Source organism: Nannospalax galili, unplaced genomic scaffold (assembly GCF_000622305.1).
Source record: "Nannospalax galili isolate Female #2095 unplaced genomic scaffold, S.galili_v1.0 scaffold84, whole genome shotgun sequence".
Lineage (NCBI taxonomy): Eukaryota > Metazoa > Chordata > Mammalia > Rodentia > Spalacidae > Nannospalax > Nannospalax galili.
Window position 1 is genome coordinate 1,564,617 of NW_008352272.1, and position 27,141 is coordinate 1,591,757.

Here is a 27,141-nt window from a genome sequence, read left to right on the forward strand (position 1 = left end):
ACAGTGGACAGTAACAGGGATGACAGAGTATATGGACTCTAGTGGGCGGGGTATGGGAGAATGCCATTTGGGATGCAGATAGAAAGATGAATAAGATTGTTTGGGATGTTCTATATGAAATACACACATTAAAAAATCAATAAACAAAAAAAATTGGAAAAATCTTTAAAAAAACAGCCCTTCATCCATTCAGTCATTCATCTAGCCAGCAAATGTTTACTGCAGGCCAGCTTCTCCTTCTGCCCTGGGGACACAGCTGTGGACAGAGAAGACAAATGTCCACTGTGATGAAATCTACATTCTCATTGCAGAGAGGAACCAAAAAGAAAGAAAAACAGCCCTGCCCTTTAGGTCTCAAGCCAGTATTTTAATCACTGGATTGTAACTGCGTGTTTCAATTGCATCTGGCTCATGCTTAACTGCAAGCAACATGAGGAATTTTCACACAATCCCTATCACATCCCCAAGGCATGTACTATACTTGAAATGGACAAAGTGTTCAATAAATGTTTAGCGATTGAGAGTTAACATTGATTGAGCACTATTTGTGCCAGCAAGTACTTTAAGGGATTTATCACATACTGAGTCATTTGATCCTCAGCACTGGAGCTGTGAGCTGTTTGCTACCCCCATTTTACAGCCTGAGGAAAAGGGAGCTAAATGGTGAGGTGACTGGCCCATATCGCCCCAGCCTCCATCAGTAGAGCATTTTGTCCAGTGGTTAGAACACAGCAAGAGGTTAATGCGTTACAATGGCAGCAGTAAGCCTGCCATCATCCCTGTCAGCCCCAGTACCCTGGAACCCCGTACATGCTGTTTTAGGAAAATGTCTTACTGAGGCTGTACAAAGTGGATTACAGTGGGACAGGGCACAGGAAAGCTAAGTGGCCAGTGGCGGAGAAAAGTTTACTTTGTTATAGTTTCTCTTTGAGACAGGATCTCATGTAGCCTCAGCTGGCTTCAAACTCAAACTCACTATGTAGCCAAGGATAACTTTGAACTTCTGATACCCTGTCTCCATCCTCCAAGTGTTTGTATTACAGGTGTGTACCATCATACCTGGTTTATGTGATTGTGAAGACCAGAACCCATGGCTTCACACATGTGGGGCAAGCACTCTACCAGTTGATCTACAGCCCTAGCCAGCTTTATGTTTTTTTGCCTATTTATTTACTTATTTTGTGTGTGAGGATGTGTGTGGAGATCAGAAGACAACTTTTATGGGGAGTGTCACGTCTCTCTTTGTACCATATGGGCTCTGGGGACTGAACTCAGGTCTTCAGGCTGTTCAGCAAGCACCTTTACCAGCTGAACCATCTCACTGAGCCTTTGTGGTATCTTTGGAGGCTGTTGGAGCACCTCTGACATCATTCCTTTGCCTCATCTTCCAGAAAGGTTCACACATATCAATACCAGCTCACCCACCTACCACCCCAATCCATCAGACTGTCCAGACAAGCCATGTCACCTTCTGATCAATTCTTTCCTCCTCCCTCATGCCATCTGGGACAGCTTGCTGTAACATCCCAGTCCAGGCTTGGGGCCCTCATGACTCCATGATCTGTAAGGAGAACCTTCCAGGGTGTCTTTCCAGGCCCAAGCAAGCCCAGTACCATCTCTGACGTGGGCTGATGCCAGGAGCCATGCTTTAACTTCGAGACGTCCACACCCATGTTAGCTGGTGTAAGAAGTGAATGATTAGCTCAAGTGTCCCATTTGCTGAGCAGCGAGGAGGCAGGCAGAGGCTAGGATACTTGTGGTTTCTCATAGGGGCTCCAAGGACCAGAGAGAATAAAAGAGGTCACATGACCCCAGGGTTGGCCATCCTGATTCCAGTCCCTCAGAGGCATGCTGCCCTGCCTTCCTGTGTCCCTGAAAGCTCTCCTTTGTGTTTCAGCCAATCCAGGAAGGCAGGGATGAGTCAAGATAATTACATAGGCTTTCACACAGGCTTTTCCTGCTAACCAATCAGAATGAACCAACTGGGCCAATCAGCAGTGCCTGGGGGTACTGGGAGTTAACTCTCCAGTTGCTGGTCATCTTAGGAGGCAGATGTGGCTGACTGGGAAGAGGAGGAAGAGAAGAAGGAGGAAAAATTGGAGGAGAAGGAGGAGGAGGAGGAGGAGGAGGAAGAGGAGGAGGAAGAGGGGGTTGGGGGCGCTTAGATAGCTCAGTGGCTATTTACCAATTGGTTTTAAAACATTTCAGTATTTTCACAATTGGTACCTATGTGCTAGTGGATACAAATTAAATGTCAGCATTACTGAAGTTTGAATCCAAAATGGCCCCCACAGGCTGTGTGTTGAGTACATGCCTTCCCCAAGCCGTTGGTATGCTTTGGGGAGGTGCTGGAAATTGTAGATGCTAGGTCTAAGTTCCCTGGGGCATGTTCTTTGGAATATCTTTTCGCTGGTCCCTTCCTATCACACACTCTGTATCTTCGCTACCACAAGGTAAACAGTTCTCCTCTTCCACACGTTCCTGCCACCAGGATGTTCTGCCTAACTACATGAGGCTAAGAGACCATAGACTAAACCCTCTGAAATTGTGAGCCAAAATTCTTTCCTCTTTTAAGTTGTTTATATCTGATATCTGGTCCTAGTGATGGTAAAACTGACTAATGAAACTACCTCAAATCAAAACTATATCCTTTTCCCAGCCTCTGAGGTGTTTTGGGCCAACCCTGAGATGAAGTCTCTGTCAAGCTCTCCCTATAGTTTAGCCCTGATCCATCCAAAGATGCAGCTTTCTTCTCCCTTACTCCCTTCTCTCCCATCCCAGGCTCTTCAGACACCTTTAACCTGTCTGATCTTTGGCCTGGCTCTTCCTTCATACCCAGAAGTCACAGTCTAGGGCCACAGCCCATCTCAACCCGGCAAATAAACCGGAACTACCCCCATAATGTGTTTCTTAACCATCTGAGTGAGTTGGCTATGTTTTTTTTTTTTTTTTTTTTTGGTTTTTTTGAGCCGGGGTCTCCTGTGAGCCCCAGCTATCCTGGAACTCACTATGTAGACCAGGCTGGCCTTGAACTCACAGAGATCCGCCTGCCTTTGTCTCCCGAGTGCTGGGATTAAAGGTGTGCACCACCGAGTTGGCTATCTTTAAAAGTCATAAAATGTCATATATAATGTGAGTTTTCTGCTCCCATTGAGAAATCAGTTGTGGCAACACTGAACACATTTTGGAGCAGTGAGCAGTGGCTGCCCATTAGCTGAGCTTTCCCAATCTCCATAGTCTCTACCACCCCTGATTGATGCCCAACCGTGTCTGCTTTCCTCATCCTCTTTTTCCACTTAGTTCTGAAGACCTTGGGTCTGTGATGCCTGCCAGACTCCCCATCCTCACCCCTGCAGCCTTTTGGGTAGGATCCAACCTCCTGTGAACACAGTACTTAAGTTCCCAAATGAGGCTGCTGGGCATAGTATCAACTGCTTTCAGAAATAGGGTTAAAACCACTGCAACTTCTTGCTGTCCATTATCCCCAGACTTTCCTCTCCATTCCCAAGGGATCATGTTTTCACAAGATCCTGGCAGGATTTCTCTCCCTAGTATTCATGAGGCAGAGACTCTGTCTCCAACTGCCCCAACTGGGTAGTACTGAGCTTGGACTTCCAAGCTTTCTATCACTTTTGATCCTAACTCAAGAGACTGCTGAATAGCAGCACTCTTGAACTCACAGAGGCTGTGATGATTTGCACAAGATCTGCATAGGTTTGAGCCCATTTCCATCCTGTCAGAGAGGGAGGAGGGGCTCGTGAATCCCTAACCCTCCCTGGGGATTTACATATGGTTGATGGAGGAGGGAAAGACTTTTTCCTCAGTACTGTAGCCGCTGGCAAGGTGCTCCTGCTCCTGTAAATATTCACTTGCCTATGTACCTGTAAGCAACCCTAATGACACTCACTGGGTCATGAATAAAAAAGGAATTAGAAAGGGGGCTAGTTAGGAAGAAGAAGAGAATCAACAGCAGGAGAAGGGGACAAGAGAGGGTTATGTTGGGGTAAATATGATCAAGATATATACATGTATGAAAATGTCTTAATGAAGCCCATAAATGTATAATTAATATGCTAATAAAAATTTTATTGTGATTTACTGAACAAAGCACCCCATGTCATCCATTAAGTCCCCACAATAGTCTCGTGACTCGGGAGTTAGCCCTATCCCAGTGAAATGATGAGCAACCGAGGCTCAGAGAAGTAACTTGTCCAAGGTCAGAGAGCAAGTAGATAACAGTCAGGGCTGGAATCCAAGTTAATGAGACCTCAGAGATAACGGTCAGCTGAGTGTGAACCCTAGGTGCCACTTGGCTGCCACTCAGCTTTCCCAGAGTGTTTCCCACCCAACAGGGCAGAGTGACCTCCTTCACCTTGCTCAAGTACAGTACCCATTGCAGACAATCTCCCGGGGCTTCCTCCACCCCAAACTGAGGTCTTCAGTGGGTGCACTGGTCCCCAATATCAGAAGACAGCCAAGTCCCAACTGAACATATTTGGTCCCCCAGGAAGCTAAGGAGGAAAGAAGCACAGTTAAAAGAAAATAATAAATAAATAAGGGGCTGGAGAGATGGCTCAGTGATTAAAAGTACTGGCTGCTCTTGCAGAGGACCCAGGTTTGGTTCCAAGTACCCACATGGCAGCTAACAACTGTCCTTAACTACAGTTCCCGGGATCCAATGCCCTCTTCTGGCCTCCACAGGCATTGCTCACACTGATGGACTTACACATGTGTGGGCAAAATACTCATACATATAAAATGAAAATAAATAAGTAAAATTTTTAAATTAATTAAAGAAAACAAAACTTTAAACTCCTACCTAAATACAAACCTAAAATACCTTTTCTTAATCTGAATGGATGGCCTTGTGGCTTTGAGCACAGGAACTGCATTCTGCTGGGTTCAGACAAAGCTTCAGGGATGAAGAAACCAAAACAAAGCACAAAGGGGACAAAAACACACCCTGCCAGGGCACACTGACCAGGGCCTGTCAGAGGAAATGAAAACTACAGCCTCAGCCTGTGTCATTCCTGAATATCACAGGTCACGAAAGTCCCCAAAGCTGTATTCTCCAGGGGAACTTGAATTTTCTAGGGGGCAGGAGGGCAGAGTTAAACTGAACCGAAGACCCCTGATAGAAATAACTTTTGACCAGAAGGAGACAAGCAAACATGGCTCCTGGTAAGCTGTGTGACCACAGGGCACTCACTTAACCTCTTGGGATCTCTTGTCTGTAAAGTGGGACAAATAGTAGCACTATTTCATACAGACTTCAGTGATGAAGCTCTCAGAACAGTGCCCAGAATCCGAGAAGTGCTAGCTCTCCATTTTAATATCCCAAAGAGGAAAAACAACCCTGGACACCTCCTAAGACAGTCATGAGCCATCATGATTTCAGACATCTACATACCATATATGATATTTCTTTGGCACTTTTCTTTAATGCCATTTTCATTTCAATAAAATCATTTTAAAATGAGGTTCCTTAAGAATGTAAACGCAAGGATGGAGAGATGGCTCAGCAGTTAAGAGCACTGGCTGCTCTTGTTGAAGACCCAGGTTCAAATCCCAGCACCCACATACAGACCAACTGTCTGTAACACCAAATCCAGGGGTTCTGACACCTTTTGTCTTCTGTGAGCACAGGTGCACTTACATACATGCAGGCATAACACTCGTGCATATAATTTTTAAACGTTTTTTAAAGAATGTGATCCTATGTGTATTTTTCTCTAATCCACATTCCAATGAAATGTAGAACGCAAAGTCAAATTGTCAGTGTTCACCCCAATAGAGTCAAGGAGCTCTATACAAACAGATGTGTACATTCCTGGTGGATGGGCCAGTTGGTGTGACCCCATGGGAAGCAATTTGACACTACTAAAATTGAAAATGCTAAAAAAAACCCTTTACAAGTGCTTTGGACCTTTGAGCATCATCTTAACCTTAGGGATGTCTCTTGCATATAGGTGTGCATACCCAGGAATAACATACTTCCATGGTTGGTTGTTTATTTGTTGTGAGCACCTCATTCAGATATGTTGGAAGTCTTGGAAGTTAAGTACCCTATGTTCTCCTACAAGTGGACTTCAGGAGCTTGTCTGGAGAATCTAGCAAGGTGTGAAGCTACTCATATACCATGACCAAAGAACGGTCTTCCTCCATAGAAGAGGGTTATCCTTTTCTACTGAGTGTGTGGCTTTGGGAGGGACACACATGGAATGGTGAGGCAGGGAAGGGGACACCCTCTTAGCCATCCAGATTCAACACTGCAGATCAATGGGGTGACAGATGCCACATCCAGGACATCCTCATATCCTGGTTATTGATAAAATGCAAATGCTTTTAGGTTTGGCTTCTCTCTCTGTTTTTGGTTTTTTTTTTTTTGTTTTTTTTTTAAGATAAAGTCTCATACTATAACACAGGCTGGATCTGTAGCCCAGGCCAGTCTCAAACTTACAGCACAAAAAATTAAGCACACAAGATTTTAAAGATTTACTATTATTTTTAATTATGTGTATGCCTGTGTGTCTGTGTATGGGTATGTGCACATGGGTGTAGATGCTTTCAGAGGCCAGAAGATGGTGTCAGACCCCTTTGGAGCTGGAATTACAGGTAGTTGTGAGCTGCCTTACAGCAGCCAAACTCAGGTCCTCTGGAAGTGACCATAACTGCTGAGCCACCTCGCCAGCCCCAAGCCCAAAGGTTTTTAAAGAACCAAACAGCATGGGTGGCAATCTGCCTAAATGAGATCTAGTGAGTGCGGACACAGAGGAAGAATAGCTGGCCGTGGGAAACTGAAAGGACGTGTCTGTATGATTTCAATCATTTAATGATGCATAATATGTAATTTTGGTGCACATGGAGCTACACCCCCAGTGAAGATTTTTTTAAATTTGTTTTTATTGAATTTTCGTGGATTTTATACAGAATATCTCAAACAATCTTAATCATCTTTATACCCCCCATCCCCACCTGCACCCTCCCATGTCACCCCCCACTGGAACCCATATAATCTGTCTTCTGTGTCAGCATACACAAGTCCCATGCAAACTCAGGCAGACAAAAACCCAGCACAGAACTGGGGAAATGAACAGCAAACCCAAATCTTAGCTGAAAAAGCATTGGCAACTGATTAGTGCTAAATGAGGAAAAGCTGGGCTTTCTAAAACAAGAGACTGCAGACAGGATGACTAGACCTCAGTGGATGGACTTGCATGGGGGAATGTCTGGGGTCACTGACTTGATACAGTGGGCCTTAACATGCTGTTCATATGATTCTATAGCAATGGTGGGGGATTTTTTTGTTTGTTTTTTTAATGTATCTGAAAAACTGAAAGAAAACAAGGCCAAGATGCTGAAGAATACACCCATGTGACAGGATAAGAAAATATATTTTTAGCTGGGGATGGAGGTGCACGCTTATAATCCCAGCACTTGGGAAGCTGGAGTAGGAGATCAAACATTTGAGGCGAACCTGGCCTACGTAGTAAGTTTGAATTCCACCTGAACATGAGAACAAAACTCTGTCTCAAAAATCCAAAAGAAAGGGGACTGCAGATGGCTCAGCAGTTAAAAGCACTGGCTGCTCTTGAAAAGGACCTGGGTTTGGTTCCCAGCACCCACAGGGTAGGTAATAACCATCTGTAACTCCATTTCTAGGGGATCAAATGCCCTCTTCTTGTCTCTGCAGGCATTTGTATGCATTGTGCACTTAAATATGTGGAGGCAAAACACTCATACACATAAAATAAAAATTTTTAAAGAAATCTTATTAAAGTTTTGCTATTTTCATATAATGCAATTTGATGGTATTTAGATACCCCAACTGTACCTCCCTTTACTGCTGCCCCAATTTAATGCTAATATATATATGTATATATAGATATATAAAATATGTGTGTGTATACACATACATATGTATTCTATAGAATCTAATATTTGTCCCCAAATGTCCTTCAGTGTGGGTCCACCCACTGGAGCTTGGTTAAACTACTAAGAGCTCCATCCTTGAAATAGACTGACTTTTTCCCTCCCAGCAGTCATCAGTTGCCAATAATTCCTTAAGTAGGGTTGGGATTTCTTATTCACTTCCCCATGTTTATGCTGGGATTTTTGTCTGGTTTAAGCTTGCATGGAACTTGTGCATGCTGTCATCATTGCTGTGAGTTTATATAAGTAACTGCCCAGCTGTGTGGACAACTCTGTTTCTTGAGATCATCCACCACCTCTGGCTCTTACAGTCTTTCCTCCTCCTCTTCGGCAATGATCCCTGGGCCTTGGGAGGCTCTTGTTCACTCCATATTGGCCAGTTGTGGGTTTCTGTGTTAATCGCTGTCTGCTGCATAAGGAAGCTTCTCTTGTAAGAGCTGAGGGATGCACTAATCTATGGGTATAACAATAAGTCATTTGGAATCCGTGTAATACCAGAACTAGTCGGTAGAAAACTTGTATTAGGTTCTCTCATATGTCCTGTGATCAGTCTAGCCTCAGGTTTCTAGGCCTGATCTCATTGTCAGGTGTGGGCTCTATCCTATGAAGCAAACCTTAAATCCAATTAGAAAGTGAATGGCTATTCCCATAACATTAATGCCACTATTGCACTAGTGGGCATATCTTGCCAGGCCAGTTGTTCTTACAGGTCACAGAATTCATAGCTGGGTAAGGCTGATGATTATTTTTTTTTCTTCTGGTAGCATACATAGCACCTTCCAGCACTATAAAAGCTAGCCAGCAGAGATGAGGCTTTGGAGTGAGTACCAGCTTGATTTGTCATTTATTCTACAGTTCATGAATATAGTGTCCTCAGCAATAGGATCTTACTATGAAGTTCTGGTGGATAACCAGAGCAGGGGCAATGGCCAGTAGTGTTTGAGGGCCTATGGGCCCCCTAGTCAACAGCTTCAAAGGGAGGAGTCCATTCCTAGCATTGGAGTTCTACTTTGTTAGCCTATGGTGTCTAGTAGAGACAACGTCTCCCTGTTATACGGTACCGCCTATCAATCTCTTTTTATGATGTGTATGTTTATACTTGAAGAAGTGTCTATAGTTGTAGGTTTCCATACGACCTTCCCTAATGGTCTTCAGTGTCCCTCCCATTCTGCACCCCATTTAATCCTTCCTACTTTATTATTCTCTTTTCCCCCTTTACTCTATATATCACTGCATTTGCCACCCCTTCCAGGAAGCCTCCCACATCCTCCATGGCCATTTGTTAGTTTCCTGATTTCTCTGAATTTTCAATCTGAAATATGCATATCTAGGACTTAAAGGCTAGTATCCAGCTGATAGAGAAGCACGTGTTGTTTGTGTTTTTGGGTCTGGGTTACCTCGGTCAGGATGATTGTTTCCAGTTCCCCCTATTTACCTGTGAATTTCATAATTTCTTTTTTTTTTTTTTTTTTTGTCTTTTTGAGATAGGGTCTCTCTGTAGTCCCAGCTGTCCTGGAACTCACTATGTAGACCAGGCTGGCCTTGAACTCGCAGAGATCCACCTGCCTCTGCCTCCTGAGTGCTGGGATTAAAGGCATGCACCACCACACCCGGCTCATAATTTCATTTTTTAAGAGCTGAATAATATTCCATTGTGCATATGTACCACACCTTGATTATACATTCATCAGTTGATGGACATCTATGCTACTTCCAATGTCTGGCTATTATGAAAGGGTAGCAATGAACATGGATGAGCAGGTATTTCTGTAGTAGGGTATAGAGACTATAGGGTGTATGCACAAAAGTGGCATACCTGGATTGTATGCAGACCAATTTAGAGTTTCCATAGTGGCTGCACCAGTTTGCATTACCACCAGCAGTGAATAAGAGTTGTCCTTTCTCCACATCCTCACCAGCATTGCTTGTTCTTGTTTTGGGTTTTTTGTTTGTTTGTTTGTTTTGTTTCTTATTTTAGCCATTCTAAGTGGGGTAAGATTTTCAAATCTCAAAAAGGTTTTAATTTGCATTTCCCTGATGACGAAAGATGTTGAACATTTTTTTAAAGTATATCTCAGCCATCTGCATTTCATTTTTAGAGAACTCCCTGTTCAGCAACTTGTCCCACTTTTTAATTGGGTTGTTTGGTTGTTTGATGTTTAGGTTTTTTAGTTCTTTGTATATTCTAGATACTAACCCTCTGTCAGAGGTATAGCTGGTAAAGATATTTTCCCATTTTGTGGGTTACCTCTTCACTTGAAGGATGGTATCCTTTGATGTACAAAAACTTTCTAGTTTCACGTGGTCCCATCTGTCAGTTGTTGGACTTAATGTTTGTGCTACAAAAATCCTGTTCAGAAAGTCCTTTCCTGTGCCTATAAGCTCCAATGTATTCCATACTTTCTCCTCTGTCTGAGTCAGGACATCAGATCTTATGTTTAGGTCCTTGATCCATTTGAAGTTTTGTGCATGATGAGAGATAGGGATCTAGTTTCTTTCTTCTACATGCCACTATCCAGTTTGACCAACGCCATTTGTTGAACATACCATCTTTTCTCTGGTGTATTTATGGCTCCTTTGTCAAAAATCAGGTTGCTGTAAATGTATGGATTTAAATCTGGGTCTTCAATTCTATTCCACTGATCAACGTGTCTGGTTTTGTGTGAGTACCATGCTGTTTTTATTACCATAGGTCTGTAATATAATTAGAGATCAGGGATGGCCGTGCTTGCAGTAGTTCTTTTGTTGTTCAGAATTATTGCAATTTTCCCAGATTTTTTGTGTTTCCATATGAAACTTGAGAATATTTTCTTCAATTTTTGTGAAGAACTGTGTTGGAATTATAATGGGTATTGCATTTAATTTGTACATTGCTTTTCATTGTCATTTTCACAATATTAATCCAACCAATTCATGAACATAGGAGGTCTTCCAGTATCTTCTTCAATTTATTTCTTCAATGTCTTAAAGTTGTTATTATACAAATGCTTTACTTCCTTGCTTAGATTCCTAGATTTTTTATGGTATCTGAGGCTATCATGAAGGAGATTGTTTCCCAGATTTCTTTCTCAGCAGTAGTTGTTGGTATATAGGAAGGCTACTGATTTTGGCGTGTTAATTTTATATCCCTCTTCTTTGCTGAATATATTTATCAGTTCTAGGAGTTTTCTGGTGTAAATTTTAGGGCTTTTATGGTAGAATCATATCATCTACAAATAAGAATACTCTGACCTCTTCCTTTCCGATTTGTGCCCCCTTCATCTCCTTCACTTTTCTTATTCCTCTAGCTAAAACTTCCAGTACTATATTGAACAAGAATGGAAAGAGTGGACACCCTTGTCTTGCTCCTGATTTTAGTAGGAATGCTTTCAGGTTCTCTCCGATTAGTGTGATGTTGGCTGTGGGTTTTGGTATATTGCCTTTCTTATGCTGAGATATGCCCCCTGTATCCCTAGATTCTCCATGACTTTTATTAAGAATGGATGTTGTATTTTGCCAAAGGCCTTTTTTGCATCCAGTGAGATGATCATTTGGTTTCTGTCCTTGAGTCTGTTTGTGTGGTGGATTAAATTTGTTGATTTATGTATGTTGAACCATCCTTGCATCTCTGGGATGAAGCCAATTTGGTCATAGTGAATAATTTTTTGTTTTGTTCTTGCATTTGGCTTGTATTTTATTGAGGAATTTTGTATCTATGTTCATCAGAGAGATTGGCATACAATTTTCTTTTTTGTTGGGTTTTGTTAGGTTTTGAAATTATAGTAAAATTGGTTTCATAGAAAGAATTTGGGAGTCTTCCTTTTTAATTTTATGGAATAATTTAAGGAGCATTGTTATTAGTTCTTCTTTGAAGGTTTGGGACAATTTTGTGCCTGTATCCATCTGATGCTAGGCTCTTTTAGTTGAGAGATTTATTTATCTATTCAAATTTTTTATGTGTATGAGTGCATTGGTCGTGTGTGTGTGTGTGTGTGTGTGTGTGTGTGTGTGCGTGTAAGTGCATGTCATGCAATGACTGTAGAGGACAGAAGAAAATGTTGGATATCCTGGAACTGGAGTTTCAGTCAGTTATTAGCCACCATGTAGGGGCTGGGAATTGAACCTGGATCCTCTGAAAGAGCAGCCAGTGCTCTTAACCACTGAGCCAACTCTCCAGCCCCAGGATATTTTTAATTATTGCATCTATCTCATTGGTTTTTATAAGTCTGTTTAAATTATTTACATCATTTTGATTTAACTTTGGTAGGCCATACATACCTAGAAATTTATCCATTTTTTAAGATTTTCTACTTTAGTGGAATATAGATTTGTTTAAGAGTATATCCTTACAGTTTTCTGAATTTCCTCCATTCTTTTGTAATAATTGTTCCCTTTTCAGTTTTAAGTTTGTTAATTTGGGTCCTCTCTCTGTGTCGTTTGGTTAATTTGGCTAAAGATTTGTCAATCTTGTTTATCTTTTCAAAGAACCAACTCTTCGTTTCATTGATTCTGTGTATGTTTTCTTCACTTGTTTCATTAATTTCAGCTTTGATTTTATTTATTTCTTCCCGTCTGTTCTTTTTAGGTGTTGTTTGTTCTTGTTTTCCAAGGCTTTCAAGCGCATCTTTAATTTATTTATATGAGATGTTTCTAATTTTCTGGTGTAGGCACCTAATGCTATAAATTTTCCTCTTAGGACTGCCTTCATTGTGTCCCAAAGGGTTTGGTATGTTGTGGCTTCATTTTCAATCAGTTCTAAGACATTTTAAATTTTCCTTTTGATTTCTCCAGTGATCCAACTTTCATTCAGTAGTGTGTTGTTTAGCTTCCATGAATTTATGTACTTTTCCTCATTTTTATTGTTGATATTTAGCTTTATTTCTTTGTGGCCATATAAAATACAGGATGATATTTCAATTTTTGTACATTTGTAAAGATGTACTTTGTGTCCTAATATGTGGTTGATTTTGGTGAAAGTTCCATGGGCTGCTGAGAAGAAAGTATATTCTTTGGTGTTTGGGTGGAATGTTCTCTAGATGTCTGTAAGGTCCAGTTGATGTCACTTACCTCCATGGTTTCTCTATTTAGTTTTTGTCTTGTTCACCTGTCTATTGGTGACAGTGGTGTATTGAAGTTACCCACTATCACATTGTTGAGTCAATGGGAGATTTCAGAGCTAATAAAGTTTCTTTTACAAAACTGGATGTCCCTGTGTGAGGTGCATATACGTTTAGGATTGTAATATCTTCTGGGTTGGTTTTTCTTTTAATGGGCGTGAAGTGACCTCTTCCCTGTCTTTTTCTTTTTTTTTTTTTGGTCTTTTTGAGACAGGGTCTCCCTGTAGCCCCAGCTGGCCTGGAACTCACTATGTAGACCAGGCTGGCCTTGAACTCACAGAGATCCACCTGCCTCTGCCTCCCGAGTGCTAGGATCAAAGGCGTGCACTACCACACCCGGCCTTCCCTGTCTTTTATGACTAGTTTTAGTTTGAAGTCTATTTTGTCAGATATTAGAGTAGATACTGCTTCTTTCTTAGTACCATTTACTTGGAATATCTTTTTCCATTCTTTTACCCTAATTGTTGGTGAGGTGTGTTTTTTGAAGGCGTCAAATCTATGGGTCCTGTTTTCTAATCCAATCAGTTAGTCTGTGTCTTTCTACTGGAGAGCTGAGATCTTTAATATTGAATGCTATTATTGACCAATGTCTATTTATTCCTGTTACATTGGTGTTGTAGTGCTGTTTTCTTAGACCTCTTTTGATTGACTGTTACTGAATAATTTATTTATTCTTTGTGCCCACTTGAGAGTGTTCAGTCCTCTACTCTGACTAAAGTATTCCATTGAGTATTCTCTGTAGAGCTGGTTTCATGAACATAAATTCTTTAAGTCCATTTTTATCATGGAAAGTTTTTCTTTCTCCTTCAATTACAACTGATAGCTTACTGGGTAGTCTGGGCTGGAAACTGTGTTCTTTTATGACTTGTATGACATTGGTCCATGGCCTTCTGACTTTCATAGTTTCCACTGAAAAAATCAGCTGTTACTCTGAATAGACCTGCCTGTATATGTGACTTAATCTTTCTCACAGCTTCCAATATCTTTTCTTTGCTCTGAATGTTTAGTGGTTTGCTTATTATATGGCATGGTGAGTTTCTTTTCTGGTCCTGTCTACTTGGTGTTCTGTATGCCTGTTGTACCTTGATAGGTATCTATTTTCTTAGGTTTGGGGAATTTTCTTTTATGATTTTATTAAAAATATTTTCTGTGCCTTTGACCTGGGTTTCTTCTCCTTTTTCTATATTTATGATTCATAGGTTTTTGTCTATTTACAGTATCTCAGAGGTCTTGCATATTCTGTTCCTGAATTAATTTAAATTTGATATTTTCTTTGATTGAGCAATCCATTTCCCCAAGCTTATCTTCAAGATCTGATATTCTCTGTCCTATTTCCTCCACTTGTTTTTGCTTTCCTCTAAACTTTTTGTGTGATTTCCTGAGCTTTTTATTTCAAGTTTTATTCAGATTGGCTTTTCTTCAGAGACTCTCTTTATTGAATTCTAATTTCATGTTTTGAATTGTTATAGTTATTTCATTCAACTGTCTATGTTTTCATGGCCTTCATTCAGTCTTTAATTCATATCCTCTTTGAGTTCTTTAAACATATTTATAATTGTTATTTTGAAATCGTTGTCTTGTGCATCCACTAGGTTGGAATTCTCAGGAAACACTGCAATGGGGTTGTTCATTTCTGTACTAGACATATATTCTTGGTTATTCACGTTGTTTGTGTTTTTCCGATGACACCTAGGCATCTGGACTTGTGCAATGGTGTTTCTTGGTAGGGGTAAGAGAGCTCATCTTTGTTGAATGTTTGTTTGCATCTTCATTTGCTGTTTCCCCAACTTGTCAGGTTATGGTCCAGCTAAGTAGTGCTTGGTGTTCAGTTTGGGGGACACTTTATGGTGATGTGCAAATGGGTGAAGGAAGTAGTCTAAGTTTAGCTAGAGGTAGGTGCAGTTTTTGAGCTGAGATTCCAGGATTGACTCCACAGGGTCCTGGATTAGCAGGGTGGGATGACGGCTGCTAGGTGAACAGGTTTGGCTGATAGGTTAGTGTAGGAGCTCAAAGGTCTGGGGTACACAGAGCTGAGGTGGAAGGATATAGGGAGTCTAAGGAACAGGAGTTCAGGACCACAAGTATAGGGCAGGGAAGGATCCTGAAGTCCCAGTCTGGGCTGGGAGTTGAGAGGGCAAAGGGTGACTCACACTACCAAGAGTGGAGGGGTACGCAGATCTGAGATGGGATAGGACCTCCATGATGCAAGGAAGTCTGTGAGATGCCAGGGCACTAGGGAATGTCAGTGCTAAAATTTTTAAAGAGTTTTAATCCAAAAGAAGAAAGATATTCATAATTATTCACACATATAAAAACCGCACAAGCAAACCAAATAAAAGTATTTATATGCTGGGGACTGAAAGCACAAAATGGACCAGGAGGAAGTATTCTCAATACACATCTTTCTACAGTTTTAAAATAAAATATTTCCAAGTCCATGTGGGTACCACAAAACTCTCAAAGCTTGTACCACTAAGCTCAGAAATAAACCACTACCTCCATGCCACTGACTTCAAATAAAATAGCATGGAAACCTTCCCAGGGACTGGAGTGGCCTGAGATGTCTGTGAACTTGAAAGGAGAATGTCAGGAGCTGCAATTCCACTCTATGCCACAGGGAAGAGGGGGTGTATTCCGTGAAGAGCTTGCATTTCGTTACCACAGAGGACAACCAATAGAACAGGTAGAAGGATGTGGAGTCTGTGGGCTTGGTGATGGTTTGTGTAAATGACTTCCAAACCCTGTGCTCTCACTTGTTCAATTTCAAGGATGAGTTTCCACCTGGTAAACTGGGTAGAATTTTATACACGGCTTCCTGGGTTCCTGTAATGTCCTCAGAGTCAAAGTCAGAGGTTGATTGACAGCCACCTTTGAACGTCATTCCTGCATCTAGCAGTTAGCTTTTCATTCTAGGCAATTTATTCATCCCTTTTATGTTTTCATTTCCTCAGCTAGAAATGGGATAATAAACAGTGAGAGCTCATTCCAAGGTAAATAACAGAGTTCCGTGAGGCAGTGCATGGGAACTACCTAACAGTAGCTGGTGAAACAAACATTTAATAAATACCCATCGCTGCTATGAATTTTCTTTCCTTATTTTTCATACCTCCCCCTTTTGTGGTGCAGGACTGGAATCCAGGGCTTTGCACACGCCAGGCAAGCACTCTCCCACAGAGCTACATACCCAGGCCTCCCTCCTCCATTTTAAATTCAAATTCAACGCCTTCTAATTACTTGCAACAAATTTTCCCATATATTAATTAAGGAAATTAACTATTCATTCACAATATAGTGGTTTCCCAGTTTTTCTTTTGCTTTTTAATTTTGTCTTTACCGAGCAAGTGTATGTGTGTGTGCACGTGTGCACACATGCATGCACGTTTAACAAAGTGCAATTTTTTTCCTTTCTGTCTCTACTGTCACATTTAGAAATTTCTTCCCAATATTTTCTTCTGGTCCTTTCACAGTTTCACTTTTTACACGAAAATCTTATTTCCCTTGGGATCCATTTTAGCATGAGTGCTGAGAATAGACATTTATTTCTTTTCTTAATGTTTAGCCAGTCGTAACAATAAACACATGCAATATATCTTTTTCCCTGCTGGTCCGAAATGACTCTTTTATCGCATGCTAATTTCTTGTGGCTCTTTTGTTCATTTTAAAACTCTCTCTTCTGCTCCAGTGATCTCTCTGTTCCTACCTCTGTGCCACACTATTGTAAGGTATTACAGGCTTGTGATAGCTTCCATATCTAGAAACATGGGACCACTCACCCCTCCCCCAGCATGCCTGTATACTTTCAAACTTTCCTTGGATATCTTTTTTCTTTTCAAACTTTTAAAGTCTTGGTTAGCTGTGTGGGGTGCTGTGATACTCAGCACATGTATGCGCACAGCCCCACAGAATGCACTGGAAATATGGCTCTTGCCTGCCCTTCTCAGGGACCCTTTTAGGAGACAGCAACCAACAGGGCCAGCTCAACGACACTAGAGCATCCAACCTCAGGCTTTCTACCAGCGCTGAATAGACCAAGGTCTGGACAGTGATTGCAATTTGCAAAAAAGAAGAAAGCCACGCAGGACTGAGGACTAGGAGAAAGTCGAGTGCTAGTGCCCAGCAAAGGGGGAGGGTGGGGTAGCAGAACCTGGGGTGGCCAAGGAGGAAGAGAGGGTGGGTAGAGGGGGATGACAGCAAACCCACAAGTAATTTGTGCCTTTATATTCCTCCAGAAAAGTTTCCTTTGCTTAGTTAGGGGCTGAACTCTTCATTCCTAGGTATTTTATCTTTTCAGATTTAACTTGTTGCATTTAAAATGGAATTTTTTCATGCTATTCTAACTATTGACTGCTGAAATGCAGAAGTTATTTATTCTGCTGTAACCAGATAGTCACTGAAATACTTGGGGAGAATTGTGTTGCTTTGTAGAGTCTCCTGGTAGACATCTGTCCTTCGAGGGAAGCTAGTTCTGTCCACTCTGGGATTTGTAGATGTGATTTGTTACCAGCAGTCCCTCTGAGACACACACGAAGATCTCTTCCAGGCATATATGCTCTCGCCCCACCCTAGCACCTCCCCTACATCCACCATGGAAAACCACACTGGGGTGAGGAATATTGGATCCTCAGAGGGATAGCTAATTGCTGGTAAACAGGTGACCCCAGGCAGCTCTCCTGATGGCTGCCCAGGGCCAGACCCTTAACATGAGCTACATACACTTTCAATGTCCCTAATCTGAAACTCCCAAATCCAAAATCCTCTAAAATCTGAAACTTTTTGAGCACTGACATGATGTCACACCTGACCTCACACGATAAGTCACAGCCAAAGCACAGGTACATTAATACACTGCCTATAAAGTTACCTTTAACTCTGTGTATATGGTGCACAGAAAACAAATGAATTTATTGTTTAGACTCAGTTCCCATGCCCAAGATAGCTCATTGTGCATAGGCAAACCCTCTGAAATCATAAAATATCTGAAATGCAAACATGTTTTGGTCTCAAGCTATTTGGATAAAGAACACTTACCTACACTCCATCGGGCTTCCACTGCCTGGGCCCCACACTTGAATTTGTAACTGTTATCTAGTTCTATTAACATTACCAAGGGCAGTCACTGAAACCACAGCTGCCTCAATCCACAGAGCCCAGAGTACAGTGGGAAAAGTGGGAGTTCTCCTTCACAGCACACATGAATGCAGTCCTACTTCTGGAAGCTGAGCAGGCGAAGCCAGCCCCACTCCAAAGTGGCTTCACAGCCTCAAGCACTGGACCTGAAAGTCTAATTGCAATTGTGTATCTGAGTTAGAAAGGGTAAGCCCCCGCCCCACCACCACCAACCTCCTTTCTAGCAAATGACTCTCCACCTAGCACTGAGCTTGGTTCTATAGAGAGATGGTTTCTTCAGGTCATCTGAAAAGGAGACTGCATGTGGGGTTGCCTGGATCCACAAACCAGCACCAGCACCCCCAGCAGTGTCCCTTGGCGATGCTACTTAACCTTCTTACACTTCAGTGCTCTTCTTGCTATCCTTCTTATCCTTGCTAACTAGGCGTAGCAATGTTTCTTTCATGGAATTGGTAAATTATAACAGTTGCTTGAGCCAGGTGTGGTGGTACACGACTGTCATCCCAGCTCTCAGGAGGCTGAAGCAGGAAGATCATGAATTTGAGGGTAGCACAGAACCCTCAGCCAGGAGACCCCACTCCACGTGAGCAGGAATTTCATGTAGAGATCAGGAGTAAGACTCTAAAGCTACAAAGTTGAAAGTCATTTCCAGTTTATTACTTCTCAGTATAACAACCTTGACCAATGACATATCTATATCAGCCTTTGTTTTCCTCACCTGCAAAGTGGAGAGATGAGTCATATAGAAAGATGCCATCGTTTAGTAGCAGGCCCAGTAGTCAGATGGGTTTGCTCCTTACCAAGTGACTTCCCAGCTGTGTGACCTTGAGCAGTTTCCCTAACGTCTCTGTGCTCCCATTTCTTCAACTTTGAAATTGAATTAATAAAGCATAGGCAAGGTGGCATGCACCTATAATCCTGGCACCCAGGAGGGTGAGGCAGGAAGATCTTGAGTTTGAGGCCAGTCTAGGCTATTTAACAAGTTCCATGCCAGCAAGGCTGTGTAGAGAGACACTGTTTCCAAAGACAATATTGAAATGGTAATAATAGTACTGAATCCTCATGGATTCTCAGAAATTTCCTGGGTTAACAGCTATAGAGGGCACAGCACAGTGCCTGGCACACAGTGAATACTGTGTGTGTGTGTGTGTGTGTATGTGTGTGTGTGTGTGTGTGTTGAATATGGCAAATAAATGTTCTCACTTTCTAGTTTTATGAAGACTTGCAAAATCACAATTATATTGTGCCCAGTGCCATGACCACCCTGGAGTATACGCTTAACCCAGGTTAGCTTAAAATAAAAATGACGTCTGTGATCTTGAGCAAGTCACTTCTAAGATCTGGTCTCAGTTCCCCCTTCAAAAGACAAAAGGGGTTCTGGGTTTTCCCCTCAGAGTTCTGTCGACCTCAGATCAAAGCTGTTCACAGAGTGATGCCTCTTCCTGGGAGGTTGTTCTGTGCAGCCTCTGCTCAGAGCATACAGTCATTTTGGGGAACAGTCACACTACAGTAGATGACATCCACATGTTATAAATAAAACCTCCATCACCCACAAAACACACACACACCCATCCTCTTTACTCCCAATCCAACTTCCCCCAACCACCCTATTCCCGCTGAGGGGCATGGTCTGGATGCCCCAAGTAAGCGGGCATCGCCCAGATGCAAGACCACGAGACAAGATTCCACTTGCAAAGAAGCTGGTGGTGTGATTTCTGGGCACACCGGAAGGTGCCTGGCTTCCAGACTGCACCCCTAACACAGAAGCACTGGACACAATATAATTGTCATTTTGCCAGGTCTCCTTGTCAGGGAGGCAGGAGAGACCTCTGAAAGGACAAGGCACAGAGTCTGTGAATTACACAGGAGTCCCTGGCACCACCAATGATGCTGCTCAAGCAAATGCCAACCAGACACTCTATGTCACTGGGATCTCTAGGTTATGAGCACATGCAGGCTCCTATCCTCACAATCCTGACCCCTAGCAACCAGGATCCCAAGCCATTGGGTCCATCTAGACAAAAGTCCTGAAGTGAAGAATCCCAGCTGTGTGCACGTCGACACTGAAGTCTACACTTCCTTTTGCAAGTCCTCATCCTACCCTTCATCCTTCACCAAAAACACCACCAGGGTACCATTCTGCTTAATGAGCAGGGCCACCATGCACCACGCCTATCCTGGGTGGGGAATGATCAAACCACACACCTAACACCACGTCCCTCCCCTGCAAGGAACTGCAGATTGCAGTGGAGGAGATAATAATTGTCATTATTATAGGAATAGCTCATACAGGGAGCTCCAGCCACACCCCAGGCACTATTCCAATTCATTTGACTTTCAGCGACCATGGGAATAGTTTGTTAGTATTATCCCCACTCTACAGGGGAGAAAACTGAGGCACATAAAGGTGTATTGTTAGCAGGCTGCACAGTTAAGGCTTGAACCCAGGCCTGCTTGTTTCAGAGTACACGCCCCCCCCTCACCACACAGGACCACACCCCCGAGGCTGTACACTTCGCTCTGCCCTCATTCCCACACCACCACTGAGTACCAGAAGGTATTGTTTAAAAATAGGAGAAAATCTATTTTAGCCCAGGAGTCAGGGAAAGGTGCCAAATAAATGCCAGAAGCTCTTGAACTATTTTTTGGTATGTAGAAATGATGAGTCTAGGACTGAGGGAAGGACAACTGGGCCTGGCTCTCCTCTCTACACCCCCAAATTTAAAAATGAAGTAGACTAGGGCCTAGAGAGATGGCTCCGTGGGTAAGAGTGTGAGCTGTGCAATCATGAGGACCTGAGTTTGAACTCCCAGCACCCACTAAAAGTTGGGTGTGGCTCTGGGGAGATTGCTTAGTAGTTAAATCACCTGTCATCCAAGTATAAGGGCCTGTGTTCAGAGTCCCAGAACCCAGGTACTTAAGTGTGCATGGCAGCCCACCTGTAATTCCAGTTCTCGGGAGACAGATATGGAATTCGAGGAGCAAGCTGACCAGTGGGACTAGCCCTTATCAGTGAGCTCTGGGTTCAATTGAGAGACCCTGCCCCAATATATAAATTGGTCAGTGACTGAGGAAGATTCCCAGCATCAGACTTGGGTCCCCATATGCATACACACATGTGCACATGAACCTATACACACATGTGCATTCATACACATGTGAATATGTGAACATGAACACAGAAAAAGAAAAGAAAAATAGTTGGGTGCAGCCCCACAAGGACCTGTAACCCCAGCATTGTGGGGAGTGCAGATAGGAGAATGGCTGGGGCTCGCTGGTTGCCAGCCTAGCTCCAGCTTCAGAGAGAGACCCTGTCCAAAAGGGATAAGGCAGAGAGAAATAGAGCAGGGCACCCCATATCATCCTCTGGCCTCCACACGTGAGAACAGGCACGTGCACCCTCACACACATGTGCATGTACAACACACACACACACATACACACACACACACACACACACACACTATAATAGGATAGTAGGACCTGGGGATGGAGCTCAGTGGTACAAAGATTACCTAGAGTGTTGGGGGGACAGGGTTCAATTCCCAGCACAATCAATAGCTAGGTAGGCAGGCAGGCAGACAGACAGACAGATAAAATTAAATTTTAAAATGTGTGTAAGAAGGTCTGATTGGTAGAGTGGGTAGCTGACTAAATGCAGGAGATGAAATTGTGTTCTAGCAGGTTCCCAAGCTGTCCCCAGCAACAGTAAGCATCTAATAAATACTCAGAGAGTGATGAATGCACCCTTCCCAAAGCCTGCAGGAGAAGCAAGTGTCCACAGACACTGCAGATCCTACTGTAAGCACGAGGGTGCTCCCAACAGCAGGGGGCACCTAGCAGATGGTGCCTTGCTGTGTGCCAGAGCCAGGTAGAAATGGGTGTGCTAGGCCACTGGACACAAGGAGCGTGATCCCAACAGGAGGGGATGCTGTAGCAAGTGTGCCAAAGCCAGGGAAATGGGTGTGGTCAAGCCATTCAAACTCCAATAGCAAGAGAAAAGGCTTCTACATGTCTAGAAAGTTCTCTCTCTATCTCCCAGAGAAGGTCAGTTTGACTAAATTTGCATTTTCTCTTCCTTCCCCATCACACTTTCCACTGACAGTACCCATCTGCGCATGCAGAATTTATAAACTCGAAGTTCATGGGTGAATCCAGTCCAGAAACATGTTTAAAGAATATATCACAGGGGCTGAAGAGATGGCTCAGTGGTTAAGCACTCCTGCTGCTCTTCCAGAGGACCCAGGTTAGGTTCACAACACCCAAGTCACCACCTGCGACTCCAGTTCCAAGGGATCCAATGTCCTCTTCTGGCCTACACAGGCACTGCACACACACACACACACACACACACACACACACACACACACTGACTCCAGTTCCAAGGGATCCAATGTCCTCTTCTGGCCTACACAGGCACTGTACACACACACACACACACACACACACACACACACCAAATAAACAATTCTTTTAAATTTTATTTTTTATTTTATGTGTATGAGTATTATGCCTGCATGTATGTAAGTGCACCTGTGTCATGCAGTCCCACGGAGGACAGAAGAAGGCACTGGATCTCTTGGATCTGGAGTTACAGACAGTTGTTAACTGCCATGTGGGTGCCAAGATTCAAACCCAGGTCCTCAGTGCTCTTAACTGCTGAGCCATCTCTCCAGCTCCAAATAAATAAATCTTTCTAAAAAATATGCCACAGTAGGTCTGGAGGTGTAACTCAGTTGGTTACAGTGCTTGCCTAGCATGCACGAAGTCCTGGGTTCTAATCCTAACACTCCGTAAACTGAGAGTGGCGATGCATGCCTGCAATCCCAGAAATAAGGAGATGAAGGCAGGAGAATCAGAAGCCCAAGGTCTTCTTGGCTACATACGAGTTTGAGCAGCCTGGGCTACATGAGACCCTATCTAAAACAATTACAGCAGTACTTCTCAAATCATTTGTTATATCTAAATTTAGGGAACTTCAGGGTTCAATGGAAATGCTGGAAAACTTAGACTGTGGCTCTGTAAAGAATATTGACAAAAAGCAGAGCTGAATGATAGCTTCCAGACATGGCGTGATCAGCCAGGATGACACGCCTATCATCAATCTGGCTTCTTCACTCTCCTGCCTGGACTTCACTGGCTTTGTAGTTGGACATCCTGATTAACAGGCTCCATAAAGCAAAGTCATGTGGCCACACACACTCTCTAAGCAAAGCAGTCAGACACAGAGAGGACCTGGTATAGTTTCACTGTGTAGCATTCAGTCACAAGGACACATCTCTAGATGGCTGCACCCCCTTTTCCTCCCACTTCTACCAACAGTGTGCAAAGGCTCCAACCTCCCCACATCCTCACCAATACCTGTGGCCTTTTGAGTTTTTAAAAAATAATGTTACCTTGTGGCTAGAGAGATGGCTCAGCAGTTACGAGCACTGGCTGCCCTTGCAGAGGACCTGGGTTTGGTTCCCAGCACCAATTGGCAGCTAACAATCATCTGTAACTCCAGCTCCAAGGAATCAGATAGCCTCTTCTGACCTCCATTGTCATTGCACATGTGGTACACTTACATACATGCAGGCAATACATTCATACACATAAAATAAAAATAGAAAATAATATTGCCCTTATAAGTATGGAATGATATCTCAATATGATTTTGATTTGCATTTCTCTGGTGCTCAACTATATTGAACCTTTTTTTCACTTTTTAACTTTTTAAAGATTTATTTTCATTTTATGTATATGAGTGTATTGCCTGCATATGTGTAAGAGCACCTGTGTGGTGCAATGCCTGCAGAGAGCAGAAGATGGTATTGAATCCACTGGAACTAGAGTTACAGATGGTTGTGAGCTGCCATGTGGGGTGCTGGGAATCGAACCCGGGTCCTCTGCAAGAGCAATCAGTGCTCTTAACTGCTGAGTCATCACTCCAGCACCCACCTCTTAAATTTTTTTTAAATTAGGTACACATTAATGGATTCCATTATGGCATTTTCATACATGTACATGAGCATCTTATATAGGCCTGTTGGCCACTTGTATGTATACTCAAATTCTTGGCCCACAAAACAAAGAAACATTAAAAATGGTATGACATGGGGCTGAGGAGATGACTCAGTTCATAAAGTACTTACTAGCAAGAATGAGGACCCAAGTTTGACCCCCAGAACCTGTGTAAAAAAAGCCAGGTGTGACAGTGCACACTTGTAATCCCAATGATAGGAAGGCAGATCTCTGGAGCTTGCTGGTCAGCCAGCCTAGCCTAATCTGTGAGTCCCAGGCCAGTGAAAGACTTTGTATCAAAAAAACAAGGATGGCACCTGAGGAAGAATGACATCCAAGGTTGTTCTCTGCCCTCCACATGCAAATGTACACTCTGGCATGTGTACCCACACACATACATGTACCTACTCATACACATACGCACACATGCACACAAAAATGGGAGACCCATATGATCCAGTAATCTTATTCTGGGTATTTATCCCAAAGGACTGAAATTAGGATCTTGCAGCAGTTGGTGCTTCTATAGTCATTACAGCACTGGTTCCGACGACTAAGATGCAAAAAACAATGTAAATGTCCAATGGTGACTGAATGGATAAAGAAACCATGGCCCATCCAATCAACAAAATACTACTCAGCCATAAAAGAGAAGTAAATTCTGCAATATAGTGCTACATGGTTGAACCTTATGCACACAATGCTAAGTGAAATAGGCCAACCACAGAAAGACAGATAGTGCATGATCCCATTCACATAAAGTATCTACAACGGTCAAATGTGTAGAACCAAAAAGTGAAAGGCTGCCTGCTAGGGGCTGGAGAGAAATGAGTATTTACTAATCAATGGTCATAATAGGGCATCAAGTCAGCTCAATAAGTTCTAGAGATCTGTTTTAAACAGGGTGCCCACAGTCAATAGTGATATCTTGTACACTTAAACTTTAGTAAGGGGCTCAATCTGTGAAATGTTCTTAGCAAAATAAAATAGCTGCCTGGGGGGAAAATAAGCAAACTACTGGTTGCCTGGGTAGTGGTTGCCTTAATGGATGGGGTAGGAGGTGGAAGGACCAGAAGAGGCATAGCAGGCATAGCAGGCATACAAAGAAAAGTTCCCAGTGTGGGAATTCATCTAGCCAGATACAGTTCACAAATAACAAATAGTGTTCAGAAATCCTGTGACTGCCTCAGACTAAAACCAGCAGCTTTGATGCCAAATTCCAAATTCCTCAGAGAGAAAAATATGGTTGGTCCATCTATGAGAGAGGGCTGTGTACATCTTGGCTCAATGGGCCTAAGACCCCAATGGGTCACTAGCCTTAGGAGTACATATGGAAAGACAGCTCTCAGAGAAAGGGTCTATGCTTCAGCAGGCTTTGCCCAGGAGACAAAGATGGGGACACCAGGCAGTTCAGGATGCTAGGGAAGAAGAGCTGAGGGCCAGATGACCGAAGTTTAAATGTAGGCTTGTGTGTGGTCATATGATCCTGGATAAGTCATTGAGCAAGCCTGAATGCCTCAGTTTCCTCATCTGTGAAATGTGGATGACAATGAGAATCCATTTCATAGAGCATAATGAAGAATGAAGAGTCATATACAGAATACCTAGAACAAAATTATATCCATGAGTGGTGGTTCTCAGATATTATTGTATGAGTATGTGTCTGGTGCAGGTGCATATGTGCATGCAGAGGCCAGCAGAGGCCCCCAGATGTCCTGATTTACCACGCTCCATCTTAGTTCTTTAAGACAAGGTCTCCCACTAAACCTAGAGCTTGCCGTTCTTTCTCTGCAAGGCTCCTGTCTCAGCCCCCAACAGCACTGGGGTTACATGCATGGGTGTCCACAGCCAGCTTCTTACATGGATGCCAGCAATCCAAACTCAGGTCCGCATGCTTGCATAGCAAGTACTCTTACCCAGTAAGCCATCTCCAAGCTCCTAGTTTCTTTAAATAACAGAAGCCAAGACCACTGGAGGTGAGGGAGCCCTCAGGAATTCAGAAAGTTAGAAACAGAAAACAACCTAGAAGTCAGTTGGGTCTCCTGACTCCAGAACCTGCCTCCTGCATTCCTCCATTCAGATCTCAGCAGCTTCCTCTATGTGAGCAGCAAAAACAGCTGGCTTCCGCTCTCTGCCCCTCTAGCACTGGGGATCTGCTTCTTCCTTTCCAGCATGAAGCTCTGTGTCTTTGTGACAGTGAGAAACAGAGAGTTGTTTCGAAGCAATTCACTCTGACCTTCATGAACTCATTTTGCGTTGTGCAAATTGCCATAGCCCAAAGCACACAGAAGAGGAGCATGAGGAATTCACTTGACGGTCAAAGGAACTGCATTCATCCCAATACCACGGTTATATTAGATCCTTCTCCCAGTCAGCCTCTGTGGTTCCCTTTCATGAAAACAACATAGATGTGTGCCAGGCCCAAGATAAAACTGAGTTTCTGAAGTTACCATCTCCCTCTAATACTTCAAAGGTGCATTGGTGGAAATCCTACTTAGTGTGTACTATGTGCAAAGTGAGTGTGGAAGAACTCGGTTAAGCCCTACCAAGACCCTACAGGGCCAGTGCTATCTTCACTTCTTTTTCAATATAGGAAACCTGAAGTGAAAGTTATGTAACTAGCCCGCATTAGTGGCAAACCTGGAACTCAAACCCAACCATTCTGGCTTCAGGGCCACTATATATTGCTTTGTGTGGGCTTCCAACCCATCAGAATGCCCCCAAGAATGCTTTAAAATACATATTCCTAGGCTTTTAATGACTACCCAGGTAATCCTGTGCCCTGGTTGTAATTTACAAAGTAGTACTTAGAATTTTTTTTTTTTTTTTTTTTTGTTTTTTGGTCTCATGCAGCCCTGACTGGTCTGGAACATACTATATAGACAAGGCTGGCCTTCAACTCACTGAGAATCTACCTGCTTCTGCCTCTGGAATGCTAGGATTAATGGTATATGCTACCACACTTGGCTAGATTTATTATTTT

At 42.9% G+C, this 27,141-nt stretch overlaps 1 protein-coding gene across 2 annotated transcripts in view; it reads right to left on the minus strand.

The window, feature by feature from the left end:
- Nucleotides 1–27,141, minus strand: part of Prkcb (protein kinase C beta) — a 394,800-nt gene that overhangs the window by 209,046 nt on the left and 158,613 nt on the right. The window lies entirely within an intron of this gene.